The sequence below is a fragment of the Leptinotarsa decemlineata genome, unplaced genomic scaffold (assembly GCF_025532065.1).
Source record: "Leptinotarsa decemlineata unplaced genomic scaffold, Ldec_3_MD MMD2_tig00003348_RagTag_RagTag, whole genome shotgun sequence".
Classification (NCBI taxonomy): domain Eukaryota; kingdom Metazoa; phylum Arthropoda; class Insecta; order Coleoptera; family Chrysomelidae; genus Leptinotarsa; species Leptinotarsa decemlineata.
Genome location: NW_027412588.1, coordinates 2,336,776 through 2,352,951, shown reverse-complemented (window position 1 = coordinate 2,352,951; position 16,176 = coordinate 2,336,776). Strand labels below are relative to the sequence as shown.

The following is a 16,176-nucleotide window of genomic DNA, read 5'->3' as shown; positions in this document are numbered from 1 at the left end:
CACCTCGACACGTGTTTCGATCACCAAGTGATCATCTCCAAAAGGAAGATTAAACTTATTTAATCTTCCTCTTGAAGCTTTTAAAGTATTGATATTCCTTCATGAAATTCTATTGGCTTTCTACAGTGTAGCTGATTTCACATCACTAATCTGAGTTCAACATTCCTAACTATTCCAAATTATTCATTCAGTTTAGAGATGATATGGAAATAAATAAAGCATATTCGATTATTCAGAAATTTTATAGAAAATTTTAGTTTTCGAATATCGTGTATTTCGAAAAGGGCGCACTTAAAAAAATACTAACTTCGAAAATATTGATGAATTTGTGTCAATTCAAAAACCGTTTTCATCAACACCTGGTTGGAATATCAAAAAATTTGAATTGACTTTCACCAACTTAAAATCAATCTTCTTAACTCGCACTACCGTTTGTAGAATTGAAATATATTATCTATATGTCTATAGATATTTTTTGTTGAAGTTTTAGATGAAATGCCCTGTATTGATAATACATTTCCTGATCGGTAAATATTATTTGTGTGATTCTGAACATATTCTACATTATTTCCAATGCGATCTTCAGTGCGGTAGAGAGTGCTGAAATTGTCGGGCTTTCATTTTTCAAGGTGCTTGCTTCCACCTGTTTGTATTGGTAGGTTTTCTTCCGTGACAGTGGGCGTTGACTTGATTCAAGACAGAGATAACTTGTTGATATATCTGATTATATTTCTTATTTTCCACCACTGATTGAAATGTTCACATGATAGGTACCTATGTCTATCTTTTAATGAATAACGATGTATGTAAATGTTATTCACACAATCATTTCTATTCAGTGAGGGCCGAATTTCATCATCAACTCACTGACCTGATATACGAGTGTAAGGCACTTGTCAGTCATTAAGAATTCGGTGAAGAAATGACGAGGTTATCAGTTGTTGAAGCTCCGGAGCTCCGTAAAATTGTGTATAAACATAAGCACTGATGTGTTTGTTGATAATAACGAAATGTAAACTTATTGTTTCCATCAAATCAAATTTCTATGTTACCTATATTTTTCATTAGACGAAAATGAATTTTCAATTTCGAACTGAATCATCATTTAAATGTATTTTGCAGTCCTGCTACTGGGAAAAGTCATTTCCATCAAAAACATTCAAAGCCAGATGTTTGGTATTGAAGTATATTGAACTGAGTATAAACTATCGCATGACTATATCCGTAACATGTAAAATCGAGGAATTATTTGTATTACACATAGTGTATGTCAGTTTATTTCAATAATGAAGGAAAGTAATTTTCTGTGGAGGAAAATCAGTTTTTATTGACCTCCTTTGGGTATTTCACTTTCGACAATCTGAAAAATATAAAAATTGTAATGAAGAACTTTATATACACGTATAGAAGGCGCAACTTTTCAGTTCAACCCTATAAGCTACTGCATATATTCAAAGTATTTTTCCAATAAAAAATGTTCTAATAATCAGTACCTACCTTATTGAATTCGATAATATCGCTTATCAAAAAAAAAGAGCTGAGAAATTATATACAATTCTTATCTTAACTTAATTCAATTTAGCTCTCTTTCATGGTTCCCAATGAATTTCGAAGTTGCTGGCAGGGCAAAACAATACATTGTATATGGCTTAACCGATTAAAGTGAAGAAAAGCGACGGAAAAATCTTTCGTTGAAATGCCAGAATTGAATATCTAATACAAAATCGATTTCAATTTGAAAATATACTTATACTCAATCACCACTTTACTATTATTCTCTGTTTCTGGAACGTTCAGACAAATATCTGTATAATAAATATAAAATAGTCGAAAACTGAAAAACAAAATTCATCGATTCGATCTGAATTTTTGTTAATTTGACTATTGTTCTTCGAAAAATTGTGTGACTGCATCTAAATATTTGAAAAGGTTTTTCTTGCATTTCATCCGTTACACAGTTGTGAATATTAATAGTGATCTCAGAGCGAAAAAACCTTCATTTTATCTTGTTCTATAATCAAAGATGTCTCTTAGAATAATACATTTTTTTCATTTCATTTTTGATTTCACCAACTGTATGAAATTACATATTCTCAATCTACAAAAAATTCAAACAAAAAATTATTTGCGCTGTATAAAATTAAGTGAAGCATACATTTTATGAAAAAATAGAAGCTCTGGCGTAGCGTCGCTCCCAAACCAGAACTGTAACAGTGTTCTTAACTTGCGTTTCATTAACCACTTTGCAACGTTCGGAGATGACACATGTGCCGGTTTTTGCCTTCGTAATCACCACCTTCCCATTCGAAAAATAGCAATTTTTTTACATCAGTGTTGTTATAGCTTTCCACTCTTCTGACACACTTCCAAATAAAAAACTATATTTCAATCAATACTAATTCATTTTATTTCGGATAAAATATGTCTCACTTCCAATATGGGATTGTGTACTAAACTTCAAATCGAAGCATATCAGCTGGAAGCAAAGCAATAATCATCAAGATTTTGATACAAAGTCGAATTTGCCATGACGGATTTCAATCACGAAGCGTTATAATTAAAAAATGAACGTTGCTGGACATCAGGGTTATGGACCTGTTGAGCAGTTAGCTATGAATCCTGTGCCATTATGGAGCACATTAGACATCGTTGGATAACAATCGATGGTTTTCTATAGAACATCGTCGGATGATAACAATTGTTTTGTCGCATGAGCAAGGCGAATCGATTTTACGAGGGTGGAAGAAGAGTTTCTTCTCTACTAATTGCGATATAGAAATCAAAATATTCGAAACCAAAATTCAGTAGTTCTCAGAGAAATCAAACCCATTGATCTCTAAGTTCTATATCATATCTCATTATAAATTCAAACGAGTAAAAATGAAATGTAGATTGCTCAGTAAAATAGTAGCTCCAGAGTAGATTAGAGAACGATATTTGTTGTGAATACTCGCAGAAATATATTCATTAGTATTGATACGAAGGGTTTCTTTCTGTTTTCCAGTTTCGAATAAGGAATAATTATAGGTTTGCTCCAAGTTGTATTCGGGTCTGGTTTTCTCCAGTTGTGGTAGCAATTACAGGATCTAAAATCATTTGAGTAAGTATCTTTGTTAAAATTAGTAAATATCTCCTAGCTTGGATGAGTTTTTTCAAATTTTAGTAATTTAAGTTTTAGAGAATATAAAGTGTTATGTTTATATTGCAATGTGACAACAAAATTGAAATGAAGCAATGAAAAAAAAAACAGAAAAATTTTCAATTTTTATAAACGGCAGAAATATGTTAACACTGTTACCAATACCGGATTACCAAAATAATTGAAATCCGCGATATCCCAATTATTCGTCTTTGGAAGACCAAGCTAATCATATGGCATTATTGAACATAAAACGATTCAAATAAACTTAGCAACAAGCAACAAAGCAAGAAGTTCAATCACACGGGAACAAACACCGCAGCAAGAGAAAACCATCTACCTCAGAAAGTGAAATAAACTACTAATGTGAAAACTAAAAACTATTACAAGCCAAATATTGCATATTTCAAGTATCGTTTATACAACTTATAAAGGTATGCACTTCAAAATCTAATCCAAACAGCTGTGACACTGAAACTCAAATAGTTCCATCGTGGATACCTTTGTTCAGGGTAAAGATTTCTTAACTGGTGAAAGATCCATCTCGTTGACGTAACTTCATCGAGGACTTACTGCTATACAGACAAGAATCATCTGCAAGACTATCATCTATGAGGTAACTTCTATTGATACCTGTCGGAAATAATTCAATGGTCTTCGTGGTATTAGCCAGGTAATTAGTTTTTTACCGGGAGGTATTCACTAAGAAAATCCTGTAGTATAGTAACGTTATTTTTCTCAATACGTCTGTGTCTTTCCTCGACACAATCATCACACTGATTTTGATTTCAAAATGTGCTCTCTGATCAGAGGGTACATTGTTTGATTCTAAGTAAAATAAGTTACCTATGAAGAAGACCGGGTTTATGAAGATAAACCGTTCGAATTTGTTGAGGATTTTTTGTTTTCTGGTGGTGACGTCGTTTCTGCCGAATTTGAAAATGTTCAAAACCACTGAATGAAAACATATAACATGTGACTTCACAGCAGCCAGGTGACAAGTATTGTCAACGCATTCGATATACGTATTCGTAAAATTATTTCATATATTTTTGGCTAAATGGGTATGCATGATCTTGAGCACTTTCCCGAAAGTAGTCAAAATCCCAATCCGGAAAGCATTTCTAAAGTATTCTGAAACATAAAATGAAAGCTCTTTTCAGCTATCCCCCGTATCGAGTAATGACAGTCACATTAGAATGGTAACTTATTTCGTGTAGAATACCTAATTCATGGTCGGAAACGATAACGGTCGGCCATTTTAATAAAATCATCTGAATAGCAATAGGATGGGATGAAATTAAAATCTGAGGTAAGAGATGTGAATTTCCTGTTGTTGGAACAGGAGATACGCTAGGATAGAGACATTATTAACAACAAGTAGAACTTGAAAATGTTCGTTTTGTTTGTCATTGAACAATAACAAGAAATTGCAAATAAACGTATACAAACAAGAACACGCTTGTTCTATTACGACATACCTATTCAGGATTCACAACATTGGAAGGAATAAATTAATTGTGTTCGGCTCTCCCAAAGAAGATTCCCACATTCTTTTGTATAAAGATGGAAAAGTAGAACACCAAAAACTTTCTTTCCCTAAAACTGAATTGTATTATGTAATCGAATAAAAAATATATATTTTGATCATTCATTTGAGTTTCGGAGTTATCGCCACGTGCATTAACGCAACTATAATAGTTGAATGATGAGGTGAGATTCTCATCTCTTGTCTTGTCTCGAACCAAGAAAATTTTCCTCTTAAAAATCATGTCTCAACATGACTCAAGCAATTTTGAAAACCCACTGTATTGTTTACAGACATAGTTGCTTCATCTGTTCACAAAATGTTACATAAAAATCAAAAATGTTCTCTTTCTCGTTGATATTGAAAAAAAACCGTGTTGGATACCGAAACTTCCAATAGGTACTGCCACAATATTTTCCTAATGCTTTCATTACTGATCGCCTTCTAGAATATGCCCAATAATAATAAAACATAATGAGTGATTTTCTGTCTTCACTTCTCTGGGCCCATGTTTCAACATGTACTTTTCTGTAGAAATGAACGTCTTCTATAACGAAATGCGGATAAAAAACAATCCATTGTTAAGGCGTTTGTTATTTGTATCTGGACAGGCAGGGTAATCTTGCCAAAATTGACCGACAATATATCCAACAATGAATTTGTTTGACCATAAAACACGTCTATAATACCTCAAGAACCATCTCACAATATGTAATCCAATATGTGCCATTTGGCAGTGCAAAACGCATTTGTTTTCTCTTTTTGGAATGGCAGATGCGCTACGTTTGGTTATAGATTATAAATTGTCTTTTAAATCGATGAGTATAAGCCCCAACAAATACAATGCGAACAAAAGTGTACGTTTCGAATATCGAATTGCGATCGATCAAATGGTCGACACTGATATCTGTTAATCTATTATTGTGAATTGCTAAAGATGTTTTTCATGAAATACACAAAGACGATAATTTGGGTTTATGGAATCACGCCACTAAAATTGAGATGCCCTTTTGAGAAATCTTCTTAGGAACAGAAGGGCGAAGGAGTTTCAAAAGAATTGTATTTGATGGATGCCTTATTCAACTCATATTCACAGAATTGTGAACTCTGACGAGAAGTAACATTCATATGAATTTTTATTCAGACAAGGATATTTTTCGGTCATGCCTGATGGATAATGTATTTCTGTGATGTGACATTCAGTGAAATTTGAAAAGGTATCAAGTATTATGTTTGAAAATTTTCCAGTAAACTTTGCAATTGGTTAGGGAAGTGCCTAAATGTATCTTAAATTCAATAACGAGTCACCTACTATAAGCGTATTCAATATGTCTTTTGAACTAAAAATTTATTAGAGGAAATTTCAGTTGTCAACTGTTCCGAAAATATTTTTGGACCAGTTTGAATTATTGGGTGATTAAGTAGAGAAATTGATTGTGCTAAACTTCATTTTCAAAGGAGGAATGCTGGTTGGGTAACAGGATCATTATTTTCTCCAAAAAACAAATGTTGTCTTGCAGATGTTTCGAATTTGATTGAATTCTTCTTCAGGGCTCTGTAACAATGAATTTTAATAAACATGCCTCCCACAAAACTTATACGAATATTATCGTTTCAATTTTACAAGAAATGATGAGTTCTTAATTCAATTACTCAACGAAAAGTACTTTCTTCGTGTTAGTATTACTATTTTGAAAACCATTAGACATATTAGATACATATGAAAAAAATAAAAAAATCAACAACCAAATTTTCGAGACAACACCAACACAAAACGACATGAAACAAACGCATGGCTTTATATGTGATTCCGATAAAGTGGTGTCTGTTTTTTAGTCAATGGCAGAAAGAAAATAATGAAATATATTTATCCAAAAGGCTCTGTAGCGAAATGATATATGGGTACCCTCAAATGCGATAGTGTTAACAATAGAAGAGATGTCGATGGCCTTAATACTGCATATTTCAATTTGATAAATGAAATACCTGAATAATTTACCCTCTTTTCATTCTTTTTCTTTCTGTCATCGATTAAAAAACAGACACTACCTTATCAGAATTACAGATAAAAGCCATTCGTTTGTTTCATGTCGTTTTGTGTTGGTGTTGTCTCGAAAATTTGGATGTTGCTATTTTTTTTATGAATGTATCTAACATATTTAATGGTTTTTCAAATAGTAATATCAACATGAAGAAACTACTTTTCGGTGAGTAGTTAAACTAAGAACTCATCAAATCTAGTAAAATTGAAACGATAATAATCGTTTTGTGGGAGGTATGTTTATGAAAATTCATTGTTACAGAGCCCCGAAAAAGAATTCAATCAAACTCTAAACGTCGGGAAAAAACAATTGGTTTTTTAAATTAATCATGTTACCCAAACTTCATAAAAATTATTAGATCACTAAACTAGTTACCTGTTCATTTTCAAAGTTCAAAAATTTTATAAATTCTATACTAATATTCCCTAAAAACGAACCAACATAAAAATTAGCTTTTCATTTCGTAAAATATAGCATAAAATACAGACATATTAGGTACACATATTCTTAACACACCCATATTCAAAACAAAAATAATCGAAAAAACGACATAAACGTCTTGTGCCTTTTTTCTCAACTATGAAGTCTTGTCCTGTAGGCACTTTCAAATTTGAGAATGTGAATCATTTCAAACTGCTTCTGAATGTTTCGTGTTTTCGGGCACTCGTGTTTCTAGGTATCAATTGGTCTGTTCCAAATAAAGTTTTTTGAAATATTTAGAGTATTATCGAGTAAATTAAGCAGCACATCACTTGATATTTTCGTTTCTTGTTCGATTTAACTAAATTGTACTTTAAAGTGTTCATCGTTAAGAATTCATCCACATATTTTACATTATAAAATGTTATAAATGTTAAGACATTGTTTTTGGTAGGATTCATGGTTTGCAATCGAAAGTGGCTTTTTTTCAATTTCATATTTTTAATTGTTTGTTAAAATTATATTCTGAAGACTAATTGAAACTTCCTAAGCTTGGTCACATTTTCATTATATCATTGTGTCAAAAGATGTACCTAGTTATGCCCACATAGTTATATCAGAACCAAACAGATTCAATGTCTTACATTTGATAACGTTATTTTAGAGAAATACATTCTGAATTCATAGACATTACTTGAAACCTGGAAGAGAATAATTCACTGGCATTTCTTGATGAGAACCTATTGAAGCAATTTTCTTGATATCACAAATCATCTTCTTTCCTAAACCTTCAAGATATAATACATAAGAAACGCGTGGTTCTTACAACTATAATCATTAAAATCGTTAAATTCGACTCAAATTTCAATTTTACTGTGATAAGTGGAGCATAAGCGCAAGGAGAGAGATAAAAAACTTCATAATAGTTTCTTCTTTTTTTCACACTAGTGAAAATACATCAAAACTAACGATAAATTGATAACTCACTTACTCCTTTTCGTACGGACCTTAATAGTCCTCCCCCTCTCAACTTCTTACAAACAAAATGTTTTAAAAAAATCACTTCAAAAGGTATCATTTCAGTTCATTTCGATGAGAAAAACAATAGTGTTGGATCACTGGTCACCGAGAGGGTGCTTCCTTTTTTTTCTCTAATGGAAGGGGAGGTATTGTGATGACGTGTTTAATAGATATTTCAATTCTATATTCAACACTTTTTTATTTCCCAATTCTGGAATAGACGAGTCATTCTAAAGAAACACGTTTGCCTATTCACCGGTTTCGATAATTCTCATCCAGCCACTTTAGAACCAGAGGTACCTATTTTTTATAAATACCAACATTGGTTGAAAACTCAGAACCCACTAGATCACCTGAAATGTATATACGATGCCCAACCGCACTTCATATCAGAACTCGTAGATAGATAAAGAGGTGCTTGTAATATTTCATTAGATTGAAGATTAATTTGTCGAAAGACTTCATTATTGTCGGGACGAGAGTAGTAAACGCTGTGAACAGCAATTGGAATGAAATGGGGTTAGATTTCAATAGTTTTTTTGATACCGTTTTTTGGTAGTTTCTTAAAATGATTATAAAACAGCTAAGTACTTGAAAACAGCTAATTCGATTTCCAAAATCAAAAAGTGTTAGATAGAGAACCATGAAACAAGTTATCAAAGACCCCTCTTCCTACTCGGGAAGAAGTTGTTAGCGCCCTCTCGATTTATACTTTCAAAGTACATCGAAAAAGGACCACTCAAATAAAAAATTATTTATCAATTTATCGATATTGAACTGAAGGAAACCAAACGCCATAACTCTCTTCTGAAGAATAGTGAACGTCATAGCCGGTATAAAGAACCAGAGGGGCATTCACATGACTTTTCGAAGGACGCATTATTTATAACCAGGAAAATCGGTTATATTGTTTTACGCCTGGCGTTCAAAGTGGAACTTCACCCACAAAACGCCTCCTGATAAGAAGTCATATGTGGTGGCATATGCTTAAACTAATTCAAATAAGACATCTGGCCTTATCCGCGGATAGCCCTTGTTTGCAGACCGTGGCAAACGCCAGGTGGTTATATATCTTTCAAGGGGAGGGTTACCTAGGCAGATGTGTCTACCCTTACTTTTACCCCTTGCCTTACAAGTTTTTGCCAGGGAGCACCGACTTCTTATCAGAATTGCGCATAATGCGAAGAACTTGTTTGTGCAATTGCACTGTCCTCACTAAGACAAGAATCTGTTGAAGGATTTGTCTCAGTGAAATGAGGCCTGGAAAAACATAAATGAATCGTGATTTCTTCCTTTTGAGTGTTTGGATCGAAGGTTCTACAGAAGAAATAATAATGAAGATGATTTTCATTCCAAATCCTAGTTTTATATACGAATCGAAAGTAACTGACTGAATATTTGAAATAACACATATTTTTTATCTGTCGATAATAATACTGAAAGAAAGTTTTGATATTTCTCTCGCGATGCCTGATGAAAACACACGTTTCTGCAATTTCGATCACTTTAAAATCATAACATATAAATGTATAATATATAAAATCGTAACATGCATTATATTATAACTTCCTATTTACCAATCAGTAATTTCCATTAATTAAGGTCGATAATTTGTATACATATATTGCTTTTTGAAGTACCAGCCCAGCTGAGAAAGATACTAGTGTAGTGAAATTTTTATTGAAAATGAATTCTATGCTATGAAAATTTGTAATTAATAAAATGAATAGATATATGAACATGAGCAAATAATGTAATTAATGCATAATTTGAAAAAAATTCATTTTTGTCCTGCACGGGGTTACAACAATATTACTGCAAAAAAATGCTATGTTAGCATGAGCAGATAAGTAAATTGAGTGATAAATTGAAAAAAAAAAGTTTTTGTGTTGGACGAAATTGAAATTATTTTCTTCAGATGTTCAAATATGTAGAATCTTTTGTATTCCGGTTTTATTATTCTCTTTTGTGAAAAATCTTAAATAATGTGTTATTTAATGAATATCGGCCGATTCCATCACATTTCCACTATAAGTTCAAATTCTCAGTGATCCACAAAATCGATTCACCAGATATCATCATAAAAATAAAAATTTGCTGAATTTATGTCGCATGGGGATGTAGCAACATGGAAGCATTCATTGTTATCTTAATTAATAGCAATGTTCACTTTAGGTGTTCAATGTAACACCATCGTGAATAGTTAAACACAATAGCCGGTAAATGTTGTTCAATATAAATTTGTAACTGAGTAAAATCATTTGATGAATTAATTATCAATACGGTTTATTGATCTATTCAGGTGTGGGTGACGCTACATTGAATTGAATTATAACAGTAATCTTCGTGAAATTTTCATATTGAGAAAAGTGTCAACGTTTTCCTTTATGTAAGTAAATATTATTGAGGCAACTTCAATGGGAATGCTGAACGGAAAAACTTCGCTTTAAAAGTATAGACTATTTGTGAAATATTTCTCATTCAATTCATTATTATGGCAATATTCCTGAACCAAAGAAACATTTTCATAATATTCATGTTGAAAGACATTTTTGAAGAGTTAAAATCGAAAATCGAAATCAACAAGATCGAACCAATTTCTTCCAAAAAAATAAAATGGGATGAGGCAAGATTTTTGAAATATATTTCACACATAACGTATAAAACACCAGATATGAATAATACTACTTCACAAACGCATTTTCCAGTTTACTATTGTTTTTTCCCCAAAAAGTACTGAAAATCAGAATTCCTCATGTAAATTTTGGACGCCCATTCGAAAATCAAGATGAAGGGGACATGTTCGATACTAATATAATAATTTTAGAATCATGACTTTCTATAAATTTTTCGAGAAAATCCCAAAATAATGTGCTGAAAAATTCATCATTGACATATAACAAAATTTAATTGATGCTGAGAAGTAAGATACCTACGTCTTTCAAACTGAATTGTTTTCAATATTTCTTGGTAAATTAGGTATTTTGCTCTCTATTTCTGATTCATTTTGAACTTTTTTTAAGTTTTTGACCCTTCTGTTACATCTCGCATAATTATCAATCCAACGTTTTGTTTCGGCATAATGAAAGAGACATATTAAAGTGAACAAAATCAATTAACACCATCACCACATCCTTTAGTCATTCAATATACGGAAATGGGGATGTGCCAGTGTCCTATATATGTTCACATATTACCCATAATGCTCTTTTATGGCGGGTACAGAAGCGCCCTACGAGAATACAGCACTAAAGGCTGGAAGCTAGTGAAGTGCTCGTCAACGATAATAGCCACAAGTAGCTCACACATGCTTTTATGTCCTTTTTGAAGTAAAATGTGTAGTTTTCTACAAAATTTGTCTTGTTTACCTGTGTCGTTGTTTGCTAAATATCCTCTCTAACAGGAGATTTTCATGATTAAAATTGCAGATTAGAAAGACTTGTTGCATTTCCTAATTATGAGTATGCCATCCATTTCGAAATAGTCTTTGTTTCATGATGATGCGTTCCATATATTCACGATGGAATTGAACGAAATAAGTGAAAAACGATCCCCCAAGTCATGTAACTTGGAAGAGTTTTTCACTGTGAGAGAAACGTATCTAGAAAGTGAATGGATTTTTCAATCAGCAAGAAACCTATTTTGGGAAACGTCCAACTGGAAAGTAATAAAAACTCAACATCATTGAAAATATATATCTTTTTTATGTATTATGTCAATTCGTATACTAGAATCCAATACAGTAATAGAATGTCTCATGAACGTGGGAAAAATAAAAATTTTGAAACGCATGTTCATGATAGAATGATCACAAAATGGTCAGGTGTTTTTGTGAAGAAGCCAGTGATTCAAAATAAGTTTTTCTGAAGAAAGTGTACCTAAATAATGGCGATAGATCTATGACTGGAAGCTTTAATTTGAATAAACTATTCTGAATAAACTAATCTGAGTTCAACAATTAAAAGAAAAAAGTTCGCCCGAAATTTGTCAGCCCAATTTTCATTTCCCTGTTAAATATTCATATTTGAAACGAAAGAAAAAATCTTCAGGCAAAACATTAAAATTGCAAACATATTTCTGAATAATTGGTTCTCCTCGCTAGATTGTTATTATTTTTTGATATTCAACTAAAAACAAACAAAAAAGAATTGTCATTTACATTTCTCATACGGATTCTCACAAGTCATATGTTGGTCTCAAACCCAGGAAACAACACAGTTCTACTATTTCTGCTCGAAGAGAACGAAGAAGAAAAATACATGTGCGTGCATAAGGCTTAAATATTCAAAATAAATAGTGACGACTATAATTATTTTTTTTGTGAAAGCGAAAGCGGTTTCGCTGTACATGAATAATGACAATATATTTTGAAAAAAAAGTATATTGTCTCAATCAAATGTATGTATAGCAACCTTCTCAATTACTAGAAAACTATTCACATCATTATATAATCAAAAGTTCCCTCTTTAATTTTTATATGCCACCCAACCCATTGATTACAATGAAAATTTCTTAGAGATTTCCTTAGAGATTTCATTTAACTTGCTTCATATGTGTATCTACAGTGTGCCCAAAATAAAAAGGGCCAGAATGGAGAAATCAGCAATAGTAAGAGCTACAAAGTCGTTTAAATTAGAAAAGAGTTACACATTCTAAAGCTTTGTTGAGTGCGGTTATGAAAGTTAAGAAATTCCAATTGTGGGTGATAAATCAGTGAAATTTTTGCCAAACACTCTGACTTATAAGGGGTGATTCATTTTTTCGATCCTTATAAGTAAGTAAAATCGGTCGAGGTTTCTTAGGGACGAAATGTCGGGTTGAAAATCTATAAAAACATATTGTACCGTTCGAGAAGTGGCAATAAGAAAGTGTTCTTTGTTATCTCCCTCGAATTGCCGAATGTCGGTTATTTTCGAGTATTTCCGGCAATAATCGAAATTCTCCCAATTTAAAACATCATTTGAATACGATCTAAAATGTATAACTTATCCTGATTGAACAGAATTTGTATCTCTCTCAAGTGAAAACAGTATCTCATATTTGTCTTGTTTATTCTTTATGTCTTCTAATGACTCGCATTATGTGATTCAATAAAATGACATCTGAACCCCCACTCATTATTGTAGTAAGAAGTTGTAAAACTAATTAAATCAGCTTTCAGACACGAATTCTTAATGAAAAAATTGAAGTAATCAAAACACCACGTCCGGTTCCATCAATTCACAATACAAAAGTACATATACATGAAGGGATATGGTAACTCGGACGTAAGGATATCCGCTGGCAACACGGTCCAAGGAACATTTGATATTCAGAGGATTTACGGTGCGTAAAGTCATCACGAGATGTGGCTTACGTGTTGTGATACTTTTGTCATCAATATATGTACGGATTGTGTTCCTCATATCCTAATAACGTGTTGATTTTGGATTGAAAGTAGTTCAAAATATGAAATGTGTGCTTCTCGTCGTCTCAAGACGTGATTATATAAGGTAAAGAAGGTATATTTGACACACTTTCATAAAAATTATTATGAAAATTGTATCGTCACATTTTAGGAATCTATTCTTCTATATTCTTCACGTTTTCATAAGTTGTACATTTTGCTGTACAAAATACAGGTATCATGCAACCATGTCCTGCAACCGATGCAACAAATTCATTAGAATTTGGAATGTTTTCGTGGTTCTACGAGATTCTTCAAAACATTCCACAAAATGGTATTTTATATCATTTATTTTGTGTTAGGAAAGATTTGTTTAATTTTGTGTTTGTTTTTTTTTTCATTCATAATTACTTTTCTCACTTTCTGTTTTCTTGCCATTTTTTGTGATATCAGTTAATTTCTTCATTGATTCGTTTTCATTTATGATTTCCTTCATCCATTTCATTCCTAATCAGTTGTATATTCTCTTGTGATACACTATTTGGAACCTTTGGTGTAGTAATGAATATTACTGTTTTTTTTCCCAATACCAAACCGTTATTTTAACACCTAGACACGTGTTTCGATCACCAAGTAATCGAAACACGAAGATCATCCTCTTGAAGATGGTCACTTGGTGATCGAAACACGTGTCGAGGTGTTAAAAGAACGGTTTGGTGTTGGGAAAAAACTCCAGTAATATTGTATAATCCCTGGTAAAATGAGCACAATAGTTGATTGCCTCATTTATTGAAAGTGATATATTGAGTACTGGTCTGATATCATGTGAAAATTCACTTGTCTCCACTTGTTTCTACAAGCGTCTTCGAAGACAATTGTGGATACAAACAAACCGTTTAATTTTCAATTATTTTCATTTCGTGTTATTATTTAATTTTTTTGATTTTTTGGTTGTTGCTTGTATTTTGTTTCATTGTAATTTCAGTTTTTTTGCTCAATATAATTGTTATTTTTCAGCTAATCTTTTTAATTTTTTTTCACAGATTCTTTCAAGGATTTCAAATCAATGTGAATTTCATAATCCACCTGAGAGCACTTTGGAAAACTCATTACTTTTCAAGTTGTAACTCAGTGCTTATAATCTATCACATTTTATGAATTTATCCACAAACAACTAAAGAACATAAAATCTGTAAGTGTTCCAAGGTTTTTCCCTAGAACTGAATTTGATATTATGCACACGAGAATGATAACTGTAAAATATTCAGTCCCTGAAATTTGCAGAACCTTCAATTCAAATTTGACTATAAACTCGTTTCACAAACAGAATTTTTCAGAGACCATAACGAATTACTATTCATAACACATCATAAACAAAATAAAATGAATATATCAACGATTCGTACACGATTTTTCAAATTGAATTTTTTACATTTGGGTCATTTTAATATATCACAACTGCCCCAGTCATTGAGTTTTCAAAACTCTGAAAAGGTGATATGAGGGATTCTGTTTTATTCTTATGTCGAAAAATATATTTATTCAAATACCTACTTTTTGCCCGACTTGCTCCTCCGATGGTTTCCATTTTTTGTTCTCTTATTTCCCTCCAATCCAATTAACTAAGGTATCTTCTCCGCGTGAATAGTAAATCTTGAACTTCTCCCAATCGGTAATTAAATGATGTCCGAGTACGATAAATTACTTTATAACTTTGAAATTGTTTGGTACAGTGGCTATTCACTTAGATTAATCAAGTAGATACAATTACAAGAGTTCAGGAAAGCGATTACAAGTCTTGAACCGAATTTAATTATGTGAATAAAGTTCGATGGTTGGAAATAAAGAACCCAGTCTTGAAGTAATTCAGCTTGGTTACCTTCACGTGAGTTGTACTATTTTCCAGGATACATACACTTCAAAGAAGCTTATTAGTCATCTATTGAAATCGATATAAAAATATTTCAACTCTTTTTATTACAACGTACAACAGCTTACATAAACTTAAATTTTAATTATGATTTATCAAATCAAAAATAACATAAAAATTTGTCATTAACTGTAAGTCATTACCTGAAAAAATTGACATTTCTATATGTTAATATCTGCTTTTCTATGACTAGATACCAAATTTCATGGAACTATGACTAATGTTTTTCAATTTTCGGCAAAAAATTTGGCATGTACCTATATCGGAACAAAGGTAATGAATCGAGGTCAAGTTATTGTTTTCATGAATAACATGTCTTGCTGTTCAGTTATTAAATTATTATTCATCGTTTCGTACATCATTTGGGTAAAAATTGTAATAACAGTTCAAAAACTTGAATGGGGGTTGTTAGTTTCGAAATGGTTCACGATTGAAAAAAAACTCAATTTTCTACTCAGCGAATACAATTGATAACCCCTATGAAATTCAATAACAATAAATAAACAACACCCTTTTGAATATTACTGGAGTTTTTTCCCCAACACCAAATCGTTATTTTTTCAACACCTCGACACGTGTTTCGATCACCAAGTGATCATCTTCAAAGAGGAAGATTAAAACTGTTTTAATCTTCCTCTTTGAAGATGATCACTTGGTGATCGAAACACGTGTCGAGGTGTTAAAAATAACGATTTGGTGTTGGTGAAAAAA

At 32.0% G+C, this 16,176-nt stretch overlaps 1 protein-coding gene across 1 annotated transcript in view; it reads left to right on the top strand.

The window, feature by feature from the left end:
• pros (homeobox protein prospero) overlaps positions 1–16,176 on the top strand; it is a 93,481-nt gene that overhangs the window by 3,358 nt on the left and 73,947 nt on the right. The gene's annotated exons all lie outside the window — the stretch shown is intronic.